The sequence below is a fragment of the Rhagoletis zephyria genome, unplaced genomic scaffold, assembly GCF_001687245.7.
Source record: "Rhagoletis zephyria isolate East Lansing unplaced genomic scaffold, Rhagoletis_zephyria_1.1 Rzeph_scaffold_00484, whole genome shotgun sequence".
Taxonomy (NCBI): Eukaryota; Metazoa; Arthropoda; class Insecta; order Diptera; family Tephritidae; genus Rhagoletis; species Rhagoletis zephyria.
In genome coordinates this window covers 193,491-208,906 of record NW_016157568.1, presented here as the reverse complement: position 1 = coordinate 208,906, position 15,416 = coordinate 193,491, and the positions used below count along the sequence as shown (strand labels likewise).

At 34.6% G+C, this 15,416-nt stretch overlaps 1 protein-coding gene and 1 long non-coding RNA gene across 2 annotated transcripts in view; both read left to right on the top strand.

Moving 5' to 3' along the window:
- sol (calpain 15 small optic lobes) overlaps positions 1 to 15,416 on the top strand; it is a gene marked incomplete at its 5' end in the record, with an annotated part of 158,818 nt that overhangs the window by 32,760 nt on the left and 110,642 nt on the right. The window lies entirely within an intron of this gene.
- Positions 1,692 to 8,272, top strand: LOC108359875 (uncharacterized). The gene is made up of 3 exons (XR_001847012.1): positions 1,692 to 1,705; positions 2,096 to 2,212; positions 8,261 to 8,272. It is a non-coding gene; the product is annotated as an uncharacterized LOC108359875 (long non-coding RNA).

Below are 15,416 nucleotides of genomic sequence, written 5' to 3'. Positions count from 1 at the left end.
GTTGAAACATAATAAATCATAGATTTCCAATAAATTGACCCTGAATTGGCGCTTAAGTCAAAATATAAAGTATATTCTACATAAAATACATGTTTTATTTGCGTTAAAAATTAATTTAAAAGCAATATTAACAAAAATATAACGATGGAAATTTATGTCACGTCACGCCACGTCACGTTTCACACTTGGGGTTGTAAAAGAGAATTGAAACAATTTGCATTAATTCAAAAAACTCTAAAAACAACTAGAATTGCTCCAAATCATATTAAAATAAGTTTCATGAAATTAGCCATCCACAATTCGCAGAGTTTTGCCATTTTGTAAGAAAAGAAAAAATCAACTTCCATTTTTTGTCACGTAACGACCCTCCCTTTAAATTTTTATATTTCAGGACCAAGCAGTTCGATTGATTTCATTTTTCGGTTAAATATAGAGCTAAGTATGTGCTATACAATGGCCCAAAAAGTTAAAGAAAACAAATGGTATTCCTTTTTTGTATCACATTGAAATCGTACGACTGTCACGTGCGCCACCATGGGAATGCCCATATTTCTTTTTATTATCTGAAAATTTGGATAAATAAGAGCCAAATAACATTAAAAAACAAAATCGCAGTGTGGTAGTTTTTGCAAATTTTGTATATAACAAGTAAGAAAGTCTAAGTTCGGGCGGAGCCGAACATTAAATACCCGGCGCAAGTATTAAATATATGTATTTCACCTTTCCGGAAGCTACGTGGTAAGCCGGGGTGTATCAATTTTGAGTAAATTAGCGTCCTTAAATTTCGAAATATTGAAGTTTCAAGCATTTCCGAAATTTACCGTTATATGAAAAGCGGTCTCAATTTTAGTCCGATTTCAATTATTTTCAACGTTTTGCTTTTATGTGGCAAGCACAATAACCATACCGAGTTTGGTACAAATTGGTAGAACGGTTACCGAGATACATATATGTAATCATAAGTGGGCGGTGCCACGCCCATTTTCCAAAATTTTGCAAGCATCAATTTTGAATAAATTAGCTTTAATATTTACTGATTTATAGAAGGCTTCGTATTTCTCCAAATTACCGTTATATGGGATGTGGGCGTAGTTATTGTCCGATTTAAAATGTTGTAGCAAGGCTAACAACTGTGCCAAGTTTGGAAGAAATTGGTGCAGCGGTTACCAAGATATACCATAAGTGGGCGTGGCTACGCCCATTTTCCAGAAATTTATAATATTCTTATTTTTCGTCAAAAAATTATTGTAAATATCAATTTTGAGTGAATAATCTTCAGTAGTTACTAAAATATCGCAGTTTTCGTATTTCTGAAGATTACCGTTATATGGGAGGTTGGCGTGGTTATTGTCCGATATTGCCCATTTTCAATACCATCCGTCCTACGCCCGAAAGAAGTGCACGTACAATGTTTCGTTAAGATATCTCAATTTTTACTCGAGTTATCGTGTGCACAGACGGACGGACGGACGGACAGACAGTCACCGCTTAATCGATTTCCCTTTTCATTCTGATCATTTATGGATACATTTGTCTATATCTATCTCGATTCGTTTTGCCTGTTACAAACAACCGTTATGTGAAATCTATTTTGAGATTTATTGAAATAAATCACACCCAATTTAGCACGCGGAAATTTCATATGTTCACTCAGCGAAGCGCGTGAGGAGAATGTAGTATTTGATAATTTCAATTGCATAAATGAGTAGTTGCAAAGTGCGCTATGTAAAATTTTTTAGATTTTTTGTTTTTGGTGGATTAGGTACCAGTATTTAAAGTAGTTTCATGTCCACTAACAACACAGTGCAAAATCTTTTTATATTCTGAAAAAATTAGCATCAAATGTTAACTCTTCTTCCAAAAGTCGCTATCATACTTATAAACTTTCAAAAGTATACATCTTCTGATGAACTTAGAAAACTGCTTTAGGTCGTATTGTTATCTTATGTCATGATATGTTATGTTCAAATTTTCAGGTAATAATAAAAAAGATTCAATTTAAATGTTACTTGTTGTCGTAGTCATTTTTTCAAATTTATGGCTTTCTATTATAAAATCACATAACGCTGTTTGCAAGTGGACTACTCAAATGTAGAGTTGAGTCTCGTAAAAAAAACCTTCAAACTTGATTTCCAAAAATTTTCATTTTTACACACTCAGGTTTCTGGCATACGGGCGACGATATATATCTTCATTTAAAGTACAAAACCGCGTATCGTCACAAGCTCTTGGCTCAATCCTTATCCATACGTCCTGAAATTATACCAGCCAAAAATGCGATTGCTTTATAAAAAAAGAGAACCATTTTGAAATATGAGTGATTTTACTCTCTGGAAAATAATTTATGCAACCTCACATACGCGGTTTTGCATTTTGGTGATACGCGGTTTTGCAATTTAAACGAAGATATGTACATACATCGTCGGCCGCTGTGGTGTAGTGGTAAGCAGTGCGCACTTCCACTCCGCAGCACCCGGGTTCAAACCCTGGCGAAAGCAACATCGCAAAAATATAGAAAAAAAGGTTTTTTCTTAACAGCGGTCGTCCCTCGGCAGGCAATGGCAAACCTCCGAGTGTATTTCTGCCATGAAAAACAGTTTCTCATAAAAATACAATCGCCGTTCGGAGTCGGCGTAAAACTGTAGGTCCCTCCGCTTTGTGTGACAACATCAAGGCGCACGCCACAAATCGGGGGAGAAGCTCGGCCAAACACTAACATATGTGTAAGCGCCAATCTATTATTATTATTATGTACATACATAGCTGTATGTGTATCAAATTCCATAACCTTATCAGTGGTTCCAGAAATAAGCGATATGGAAATAGCATTTTCTATGGGTACCACATCCCCGTTTCGAATATATATCATTTTCGCCATAAGTACGCTCTTAAAAGCATAAATAGCTATGACAAATTTCAGAACGTTAGCATAAGCGGTTCCAGATTTAAGCGATATGAGAATTTCAGTTTGTATGAGAACTGATATGCCCCGTTTTAATAAATCTACCACTTTACATCGTAAGTACGGTATTGACAACATATGTGACACAACTCAAAATCCAACTTTTGTCAGGAATTGCGAAAAATCAAATGCTAATCATGAGTGCAAGGCAGACTTTACCTTAGGGTTTCGTAACAAATTATAACAAAAATTTGCTCCAACTTTTTCTGAAAGCGTCGCTGTGTCAAATTTTACGACGTTAGCATGCACGGTTCCCGAGAAAAGCGATATGAGAATTTCAGCTTGTATGGGCGGTGCCACGCCCCCTTTTACAAAATCTACGACTTTTCGCCGTAGGTACGGTATTGGTAACATATGTTGCTGTGTCAAATTTCAAGACGATAGCATGCGCGGTTCCAGAGATAAGCGATATGAGAATTTCAGTTTGTATGGGCGGTTCCACGTCCCCTTTTCCAAAATCTACCACTTTCCGCCGTAGGTACGGATTGGTAGCATATATGGCCGCATGGGCCACGCCCCTTTTCCGATATCTACCGCTTTTCGCCATAAGTATGCTCTTGAAAGTATAAATAGCTGTGTCAAATGTCAGGACGTTAGCATAATGGTTTTAGAGATATATCAGTTTTCACATTTTAGTCTGTATGTCAGATGCCACGCCCCCTGGATTAGAGGAAGTCATGTCCTTTAAATCGGTGTATGTTTCACTGAAATCGAGCGAACGGTGCCCTCAAAAAAGGGAGTTCAAAATTTTCTTGTGGTGTATTTATATATAGATTTCTTAAATTTTAACCAAAAAAATCAACAAGTTGTAATCGGTGTAAAAAAATTTTAATTATACTCACGTATTTGTGCTCGTACGTCCTACTGTAATTTACAATGATTTTTATTTTTGGAGTTTAATCAATAAAAATTAAATATAATAATTAGTATTTGAGTTTTATTTTTTCGCTCAAAGGAAATTATTATTACTTGATTTTTATTTTTCCGATCAAAAATATTATGTATATTATACGCAGAAAGAAGTTCTTCGCAAAAATATATCCGGTCCCCTTTTCCGCCAACACAGAAAGGAGAATTCTACTTAGTAAGGGATATAATCCCTAAGCGCGGCCGAAGGCCGCGTACGCAGAAAGGTCTGCGCAAAAATACTTCCGGTCCCCTTTTCCGGCAACACAGAAAGGAGAGTTCTACTTAGCAAGGGTTATAAAGCCTAAGCGCGGCCGAAGGCCGCGTACGCAGAAAGGTCTGCGCAAAAATACTTCCGGTCCCCTTTTCCGGCAACACAGAAAGGAGAGTTCTACTTAGCAAGGGTTATAAAGCCTAAGCGCGGCCGAAGGCCGCGTACGCAGAAAGGTCTGCGCAAAAATACTTCCGGTCCCCTTTTCCGCCAACACAGAAAGGAGAATTCTACTTAGTAAGGGTTATAATCCCTAAGCGCGGCCGAAGGCCGCGTACGCAGAAAGTTCTGCGCAAAAATACTTCCGGCCCCCTTTCCCCCCAACACAGAAAGGAGAGTTCTACTTAGCAAGGGTTATAATGCCTAAGCGCGGCCGAAGGCCGCGTACGCAGAAAGTTCTGCGCAAAAATACTTCCGGCCCCCTTTCCCCCCAACACAGAAAGGAGAGTTCTACTTAGTAAGGGTTATAATCCCTAAGAAGGAAGTTCTGCGCAAAAATACTTCCGGTCCCCTTTTCCGGCAACATATTATATATATGATTATTTTATGATTTTTATTTTTTCGCTCAAGATAATAATTACACTGTGCGACAGCTCAAATCTGTATTGAATAAAACCAAATGCAAGTGATAGTTTTAGATGTCAATAATTCTACGTTACTGGATTTTTTCGAGTTTAGCTCATTTAAGGAAGATATCCTTGATTGAATCCTTGCACACAATTTATTGCCTAATTAGGTTAAGTTCTTGAAAAGTATACTTAGAAAATACTAATACAAAGGTTTTTGATACGAGGAATTCATTTTTGAAGTTTGTTTTTTAGTAGGTCTGCGCTAGATGGCGCCGCAGGCCAATTTAATTGAATTTCATTGAGTTTTTTCAAATAAATACTAAAATTAGAGGTCTCTATTAAAAAAGTCTCGATGTGAAATTTACATTGTTCGTATTACAAATACCAATTTTAAACACCGCAATCTATGTTTTAAACAGAAATTAATTTATTTATTGTATTTTGTTTGTTTTTTTTGTACCTAGTATTTTTTCAAACTTTCCTTCTATGCTTTTTATTTCGATTAAAAATCATCGTCATAATTATTTTATTACTCTCGCTTGATGGTATAATTTTGCTATACGACAGTTTAAAAAAATTTCTTTGGTATTTTAATTAAAAAATGGTTGATTGTGAAAGAAAATATCAACATTATTGTTGGATATGTGTTGGTGGATAATAGCTACAGCTGATGACGTAAATACAAGCAATAACTTTGTAAATTTTTCACATGGCAATGATGACAATGATTTTGAAAAAAAGAAATAAGGAAAGTTTAAAGATAAAGTAGACAAAAGAATAAAACAAAATACAATAAATAAAGTAATATCTGTTTGAAATGTTAATTGCGGTGTTTTAAATCACATCGCGAATTCATTATTTAATCAAGACCTCTAATATGAGTACTTATTTGAAAAAAAAAATATTAATACAAATCAATAAAATTCAAACAAATTGCCCTAAAGCGCCATCTACCGCCAAGCTAATGATAAACGAACTTAAAAAATGAATTCATCGTATCAAAAAACCCTTATGTTAGTATTTTCTAAGAATATTTTTCAAGAGTTTACCTAATTAAACAAAAAATTACGTGCAAAGATTAAAGTAAGGATAACGTAGTACCATTGATATCTAAACTATTATATGCATTTGGTTGTACTCAATACCGAGCCAACAAGTTTAATTTTGTCGCATAGGGTTTATTATTGAGTTTTACTTTTTCACTTAAGAATAATGATCATTAAAAAATTCAAAAGCTATACCAGCGTGGTTTCCGACGTATCCTTTTCAGAGGTAGCGATACCCTAATAAAAGGATTAAGTCCCAAAATTTTCTGGTCAAAATTTCAGTAGGTTGCGTCTGTATGGCCTTTTCAATTATATAAATAATCATTATTTTTAAATAAAACTCAATAATAACTATTATCTCTGAGCGAAAAAATAAAATCGTAAAATAATCATCATTTGTGATCGAAAAAATAAAAGTCAAATAAAAATTATTTTCGTTGAGGGGGAAAAAAAAACTCAATAATAACTATTATTTTTGAGGAAATAAATAAAAATCATAAAATAATGATTAAATGCTGATTTAAATTATTTTACTCATAATAATTACCGTCCCTGAAAAATAACCATTATGTTCGTACTCACACTTGTCTATTAACAGCTTGACTATTTTTCTTCAGATCTTAAAAATCAAACTTGTTTTGAAGAGGGGATATTACATAGAGCTTTAAAAAGATGTATAAAAATATATTGCTAGACTTAGCTTGTTGGGAGCTTTCATCTTGTAAATTGAAAAAACCCCTATATTTGTCAACTTTTTTAACTTTGGCCATCGCTTATTTAAAAAATGTCAATAAAAGTTACCAAATATATAGTATTTATTTAAAAGTAAATTTTTTTCAAACAAATTGGTACCTCACTTGCGTAAAGTTAAAGTTAAGTCTTGAATTTATATACGTATGTATGTGATTTAAAAACTTTGCGGGACGGTGCTTAAGGAGGCTAAGCGCAATGTGTTTGTATACCAAATTTGGTCGAGATCGTTGAAGTAGTTTTTGAGATACACATATGATATAAGTTGTATTTAGGGATTTTATTGTTGTTATTTATTTTCTACTTTGTACTTATTTCTACTTTGTATTCATTTTTAATTTGAAGAATATTAGAATGTTATGTTGTGATTTCTTTCAAGAAGAAAATTTTTGATAGTCATTGTAAAATTTCATAAAGAACTTTCTGGTTACTAAAAGAAAATTTTTTTCATTATTTAAAAAGATCCCATAATCATTATTACCTGGAATTGTGATACTACAATTGGAGTAATGTAGGGATCTTATTGCTGTTATTTATTTGTTTGGAAATGGTTCTACTTTGTACTTATTTCTACTTTGTATTCATTTTTAATTTGAAGAATATTAGAATGTTATGTTGTGATTACTTTCAAGAAGAAAATTTTTGATATTCATTGTAAAATTTCATAAAGATCTTTCTGGTAATTAAAATAAAATATTTTTCATTATTTAAAAAAAAATCATTAATACCTAATCCTACAATTCCCAATATCATTATTACCTGGAATTGTAATACTACATTCTCAGGCCCATTTTTCTAAAATTTTATGAAAAAACCAAATTTTTGCTAACGAGACATTGTATACATCAGAGGTTCCCAAACTTGCTTTTCTCGTAGATTCCTTTCAAAACTTTACTGGTTTCGGTGGACCTCTGCTGCCCTTTCTAACATATTCCCGAAGCTCATCAAAAAATTTTATTATTTATCAAGAATTGGAATTCTAGCACATAAATCTATTAAAGCTCTTTTCTTGATAAATTATCAAGATTGAAAATGCTATTGACAAGCGTTTATAAATTGAAATTTCATATGAAAATTATAAATTTTGTATATTGAAAAATTTCTATCATTTAAATACTGAATGTGCCGGCATTTGAACCTGGGACACACAGAATTTATAGCCGACATTTCTACCTACTCGGCTACGGCAGTCTAAAGCTTTTTTGCTTTTAAATTAATATTTTTCATATGAGACAATGAAATCAGTTCCGCTCATTTGGAAATCAGTTCTTGTGAAAATCGTAGAGCTTTTTATTTTCTAAATATTCTCACAGAATGCGATGGGAGCTTTTACGTGATAAAAATCTTGATAAAATTTCTTTACAAAAAATTTATCAAAAAAACGCAGACTTGGGCAGTAAGTCTGTCTAACCAGGGTGCGGACAATAACCGACTTCAGCATCAGGCGCTAAACGGTTAAGTAGTATATCAAGCAACATTGATGGGTCTTCAACAAATACTGCTAAAAGACTTATAAGCAACCAAGAAATAAATGTGAAATTAAAGCTCAATTGAAGGCCTATCTTAAAGAAAACCGAGCTCATCTCGGTGAAAATCCTCTCGATTGGAGGAAAACTAAACTAAAATACGACAAATTTACAGATCTGGCCCGCAAATATTTGAGCGCTCCAGCCGCCAGCGTTCCAAGTGAGCAATTCGTCAGTGCAGCCGGCCTTATATACGATCCTCTAAGAAATCGCCTCATGGGAGAAAAGAGATCAAAATTAATTTTTTGAAATATTATGCCCCTTTTGAATTTTGACTACTACATTAAAACACTGTATAGGTTAAGCACTCGTTCAATGTTCTAATAATTTACAAATTTTTTAAGTAATAGAAACGACGACTAAGTTGATTATAGATTTTTTAATTTTATTCCTAACACTCGCATTCGCAAATTCGCATTCGCATTCGCGAATGTGAAAAATATGACATTCGAAACATCCCTACTTGATNGTTAAGCACTCGTTCAATGTTCTAATAATTTACAAATTTTTTAAGTAATAGAAACGACGACTAAGTTGATTATAGATTTTTTAATTTTATTCCTAACACTCGCATTCGCAAATTCGCATTCGCATTCGCGAATGTGAAAAATATGACATTCGAAACATCCCTACTTGATACAACAAAACCACAAAGCTTTTTACGCCAAACTTTAAATTCAGAAACTGACAAAAGAGAAAAGACCGAATCTAGAAAAATGGATGATAAAATGACACTGAAGATGGCACAACGCCGAAACCGGTTTGTCTGCAAACCAAGCTTGACAAGGGATGACAGAAACTTGTTCCAAAATAAATCATCTTACCACCCTGTCGGAAAAATCACCCAACACTAACATACAAGCATCAAAAGTGTTCCACCGTCTCATGGATGGCCAAATAGAGTTGTCATTTGCTACGTGAAATCCAACAAGTTGTCTACAGTCCCGTCTTCTCAGTGAGAGCAAAAAACTAGATAGACCTTCTGATATTGAAGGCAACATGGGTTTTTCCCACCTGCATCCCCTCGGTGGCTCTCAGTCATTGCTGAGCGAAGTTTTCACCAGTTCTGATGGCGGCTTCGACGGTCGAAGTGGGGAGTGCTATAACTGGTTGCGGATCGAGGAATGCCTGGTCTAAGCCAACTGTGGCCAAATGGTGAGATGTCTCATTGCCAGGCACTCCCGAGTGACCTGGCACCCAAAGTAAAGCGAGCTGCTTATGTTTGCCAGAATAATTTAGTTGAGACTTGCATTGTCGAACTAGTTTGGAAGTATTTATACGTAGTCTATGGCTTTGAGGATTGCAAATACTTCAGCTGGAAGACCGAAGCATATTCCGTAAGATAAAAGTGAAGTTTATCCGAATTAACTTCGAAAAAGATCCCAGATCCTGGCCCAGAGTCAAGGTGTGAGGTCTCAGTGCTGGAATTAAACCAGCATTCCCCCTTTAGGGAACTCAGCATTATAGATACGAGTGCTCAAATCTCTGCCGCCAACAATTACCGCCTCGCCTCACTCAGTGTTATACCAACATCCGTTTCTTTTGGCTTCCCCACGTATGAAGACACAAAGTGACGATATAAGTACAGCAGTGCGCCAAGAGGACTAAACACCACTCAAAAAAATTAAAGTTAAATAAAGAGGCTATCAAGCAACCATTTTAGTTATTTACTATCGAAACCAGACAAATTTTCGTGGGCCCCCACTTACAACTCGTGGACCCCCATATTTTTTTAACGCCAACGTAGACCCCCGTCGAGTCTTCCGTGGACCCCCGGGGGTCCACCTGGACCACTTTGGGAATCACTGGTATACATATATCAATTTTGAGTTAATATTGATGAATTCCTTAGTCACGCCGCTCAAGAACTCTGAAAGTCCGGTACATACCAAGGATGTTGCAAATATTTGCATTCGCATTCGTTATGCGAATGATTCGCGTCATTTTACACATTCGCTTCGCCATTCGAATTCGCATCAATTGATACGAATATTTTGCGAATGCGAATGTGTACATGGGCAGAGTACGCAGTTAACGACCACTAAGCACACAATCGCATGTGTTTAAGGTTGTTCTAATTTAACGTTTAGTTATTTTACAGGCAAAACAACCCTTGTACGCTGGGTGCCCTCAAATGTGTTCCATTTTTTGTTAACGTTTGCACTTTATCCTCCTGTTGACTACGGTTGCCAGACGTACTGATGTTATCAGTACAGTACTGATTTTTCAACTCTTGTACTGATTTTATTCATTTCTTAAATCAGTACGCTCATGTCCTGATTTTGAAAAATTTGTACTGATTTTTACTGAATTTTCAATTCAAACAAAATACTTTAGGATTTTCTTAAGGTTTTTACATAACGTTGGAACTTCCTTAAACTGTAAAAAGTAAAAAGAAACTAATTTAATTATAGTTGACATGTTTCAGATAATGTTTGATATGCCCAAGAAATTAATACAACAAAAAGATCATTCGTTTTATGGGCATATCGCAGGGTCGTTACGTACCAGTTGCGATAATTTGATGGAGCTAAATTATTTAAAAAGAAGGCTGACGTTTTTATGTCGTGTGTTGTTAGGTACCTCGAAAATTACTTTCAGTTTAATAACAACAAATTTGAGTACTCGAATGGCTTTTGCTCATAACTTTGACTATTTAAACACTGAAGATGGAAATGATGTTATTATTGATATTCAAAAATGTCATAAATATAAAACAATTTATTGGCTTCTGTGTACAATGATGTGTACACTCATGTTAAAATGAATAACACTTATTTTTATGAACTATATTTTATTTAAAAACACGTACTCTTGCGTATTAAAGTACTATCAGTTGCTTACATTCATAATTTTGCTTCGAATAAAAATGTAATGATTTTTGTAGCATGAAAAAGTCAAAAGTACTTTATTCGTCGAAAGTGAGCAATTGTAGAGTCCGACCGATTAATCGGCATCGGAATCGGCTACTATCGGCACAAAATTGAGCATCGGCATCGGCCTTTTTTCGCCGATTATTTGAAATTTCTCTTCATATGTTCAGGTGAAGCGACAGACAGCAGCAACATCAGACAGCTCACAGAAATGCATTTTTTTTAGTTGAAGTTGTTTCACGTTTTTTCCATACGAAAGTATGTTCGACGATTTTCTTTTATATGGAGGACACTGCCAGCAAAAAAAAAATTGCTTTAAACTTGCACTCAGGGTTACCACTGCAAAACTTTCTTTTCTACCAAGAACTGGTTCAAACCATGGCTTGTTGCCTACCATTTCTTGTAATCAAGAAAACGGCATTTGACATCGCTAAATACTTTTATTTTTGCTGGTTTTTATAAAATAAGATTTCCAGGTAAAAAAAGGCAAGATAATAGCTATCTATATATATAATACGCGAAGGCATTTTTTGTGCAGCATAAAAGATCTGCACCGTTCGTTCGATTCTCAAAAATGGGGTGTCAAATTAAAGCGCTTGGCCTGTAGATGTGCAATAAGGTTTTATTTTTTCGAAAAGAGTTGCCACCTGTTAAATAATTAAACTCAAGTTATTTACTAATCAATGCCCTCAGATCCGCACCGTCCGTTCGATTTTCAAAAGTGAGGTACCAAATTAAAGGGCTTAGGGTGTGGATGTTCAAGAAGGTTTTACTTTTTCGAAAGAAGTTGCCACCTGTTAAGAAATTTAGCTCAAATTAATTAAAAAGTTAAATCAATTATTAATTATGGGTATCAATCGAAATGGTTTGGAAAAGGCTTTATAACTTAACTACGTATAGGAGGGTTGCCACATGTTAAAAAAATGTAATTCAATTTTAGTTAAAGGAATTTAGTAAGTGAATAAGGTATCGCTATATGGGTGTCATACAAAAGAGGTTTAAGAAGGTAGTAGTTTGAAAATATTTTGAATAGGGTTGCCACCTATTTTCTAATTGAACTATTTTTTATATGAAATATTAACGATAGATGTCAAATGAAAGAGCTTCAATACTTAGTTTGACAAGTTAGAACATTTTTGGTGTGTTTGAGGGTTGCCCCAGTTTAAAGGGCTAAACTAAAATTATTTAAATTAAATTAAAATTTATAAGTTAAATGAATTACTAACCGTTGGTTATCAATGGAAATGAGTTTAAAATCCTTTATTTAATAACTATATTTAGGAGTATTGCCACGTGTTTAAAAAATAAATTTCCACTCAATTCCTCAGTTACATGAAATATTTATAACAATGTCAGACGACAAATATTTAAGGAAATTTTAGTTCGAAAATAATTTTTAAGAGGGTAAGTTACATGAAATTTAAGCTGGACATTTGTTTTTTTTTGTTGAAAAAATTAAGCTCAAATTATTTAATAAGTTAAATGGATTGTCAAAAGATGGGTATCAATCGAAATGGGTTTGAAAATAATTTATTTCTAAACTGCATTTAGGAGAGTTGCCATGTGCTTAAAAAAAATTTATTCAACTTAATTCATCAGTTAATTGAAATATGTATAACAACGCCATGCGAAAGATTTAACCCTTAAATGCATGATTTTTTATTTTTTATTATTTTATTGCTGCAAGGATGTGAAATTTCGAGTTATTTATGAAACAAATAATAAAAAAAAATCTTTTGCTTTGGAAAAGGATATTTATTATAAAAAAGGGATTGTTGCCATATGGCTACACCATGCTTTTATTAACTAAGGCGTGTACAGAATCAATTTACATGAAAGTTTTTGAAACAGTTGTTATTTTTGTTAAAACACAGAGCAACGTCACATTTTTCGCATTTTACTCGAGAGAAACCTTTGCAGTTAGGATACTTGCATCTCATTTTTGTGTCAATATTTAACGGCCAATGAGCAAACTGATCCTGTCTAATATCCTGTGGTGGAACATGTTGTGCCGGTCCTTTCTTTTTCTTCAACTGAATTTCTTGCTCAAGAAAGCTTGATCTTCCACGCTTCGTTGATTTTGTATTTATCATGCACAAACATTGAGCTACCTCGGCTCGGAACTTAGCTTGGTTTAAGATTTCACAATCAGCGGTTCCGTTTTGTTTATGTACTCTTTTATAGACTAACCAAGCATTTACCATCGTCAAGTCGATCATGTGATAAAACAGTCTCATGTACCATTTTCTACTTTTTAAAAGGATTTTATATCGTCCCATTAGACTGTCTAATAAATCCACTCCTCCCATATGCCGATTGTATTCTTTGACTACATATGGACACTTTACATCTATTGTTCTTTTCTGCTTACGATCATACCTTTTGACTAACGTTTCTGGATAAGTTCCTGCAAATGTTGATATAAGCGTGACATACTTGTTGTCCTTCCAAACCAGTGATGACACATCAATCCCATCTACCGTTGAAACAAACTCATAAGAAGTACCGCGCATTTCCTTCTTCATATCAGCTTCAGAAGGAAGCTTGCAATTAGGTAATCTATTTCTGCGGATTGTACCTAATGAAAGAATCCCCTTTTTCGCTTGGTAAGCCACAAGTGGTAAAGCCGTGTAGTAGTTGTCGTGATATAAACGGTAATTTTCATTTTTAGGTATTATACGAGATAAGCGAAGAACTACGTTTGATGTAGCACCGAGGTTTGGCTCATCATCGGGACGTGTTGCCATATTCTCCTGTCCAGAGTATATCTCAAAATTATATGCAAATCCAGAGACTCCGGCAAGTACAAAAAATTTAAACCCCCATTTATGGGGTTTCATCGGCATGTATTGTTTCATGTAGTGTCTAACTTTCGTCGAACACATTTGCTCGTCTATGGAAAGATGTTCTTCCAAAGGAATCCCATTGAATTTCAGGTTTAGTTTTTCTATTAGTGGCCTTATTTTGTAAAGTCTATCGTGACCTTCTTCGTTCACTGGTACAAATTTGGAGTTATCATTGAAATGAATATGCCCTCGCAATCTTTCAAAATGGTTTACTGACATTGTGCTTTTAATTGGAGTAAATCCAAGCTGATCACTCCAATAAGATATAACGCTGGGCATGTGAACAAGTGACATATACAAAACAATGCCGATATACTGTCTTATGTCAGATTCGGTGAAAGATCCTGGTCTCTCCGGATGTTTACCAGTGTAGTACAAATTAGTTTGTTCAACTATCATAGCCATTAAATCTTCAGAAAAAAAGTAATTAAAGAATTGAAACGGAGTTTGTAGGTTCAATAAATCGCCGTTAATTGTACAATTTCCCCGAAAACGTAACTGCTCTTCATTCAGTTGCAAATTTTTATGTTTCCAGATAATATTTTTCATTTGTGCTTCTCCTGTAACTGGTACTGCAGGTGGCACCGTCTCAGCCGGCGTGTTAAAAACTGNTTAAGTTTGAAAATACTTTTAAAGGGGTTACCACCTGTTTGAAAAGTCGAATTTGTTTTACTTATACGAAAGATACATAAACGAAATATCGAAATATTAGTGTCAAACGAAAGAGTTTTAAGAAAACTATAGGCTGATCATAGTGAAATAATATAAAGTGTACCAGGTAACTGACGTCTTCATATTTGAAAGCAAAATTTGATTTTGTTATTATATTTTCTTTCGTTTGTGGTATTCGCTTTTTTCAATTCTGGCAGTANTGTAGCAGGTAACTGACGTCTTCATATTTGAAAGCAAAATTTGATTTTGTTATTATATTTTCTTTAGTTTCTGGTATTCGCTTTTTTCAATTCTGGCAGTAACCCTTGGTTTGGTTGCACATCTCTGTCCTATTTCGGCTTAGATCCTCTTCTTTCTGGACTGAAAACAACAGCACTGCAACGCTATGTGTGCTTTTGCGCAAGCGGCAAGAGTCTCTTGGCATATTTTGTTAATTTTTTTATTCAAATCGAAAAAATTCACAAGTTCTCACTCAAAAAGGTTAACCTGAAAGTCAAATCAAAGAAAAGTTTGTGATAATAAATTGTCAAATAAGAGTGCCGAAATAGAATGTCATTGCTATCTGGCACACTTTATATTATTTCACTATGTAGGCTGATAATATTTTTATTAGAGTTAATAATAATAATATCCCAACGGTTTTTACCCTCCATTGCCGCCCATCCGCACGAGGAGCGCAGTCCGCATGACGTACGGAACCAGTATTTTCAATTTTTGCGCCGAGTCACGATAGGCGGGAGTTTGTTAAGTGTCGAGATCTAAAACTGTTCAGCTACAGAACTAAATTCATCAGCCGATTTTATGTGTTTATTTTAATGATTCATTTATTGAGAGAGGACAGTATCGATTTCTTAATGCTGAAAAGCGGATCTGATATATCAAACGTGCTGGAATGAGAGTTAAAATCCTGGCATAAGCAACGGAGTGGGTCGTGCAATTCAAAATTAGTTTTACAAGCTTTCAGAAATAGGGGGCAAAAGTGTCTTGATACCCGG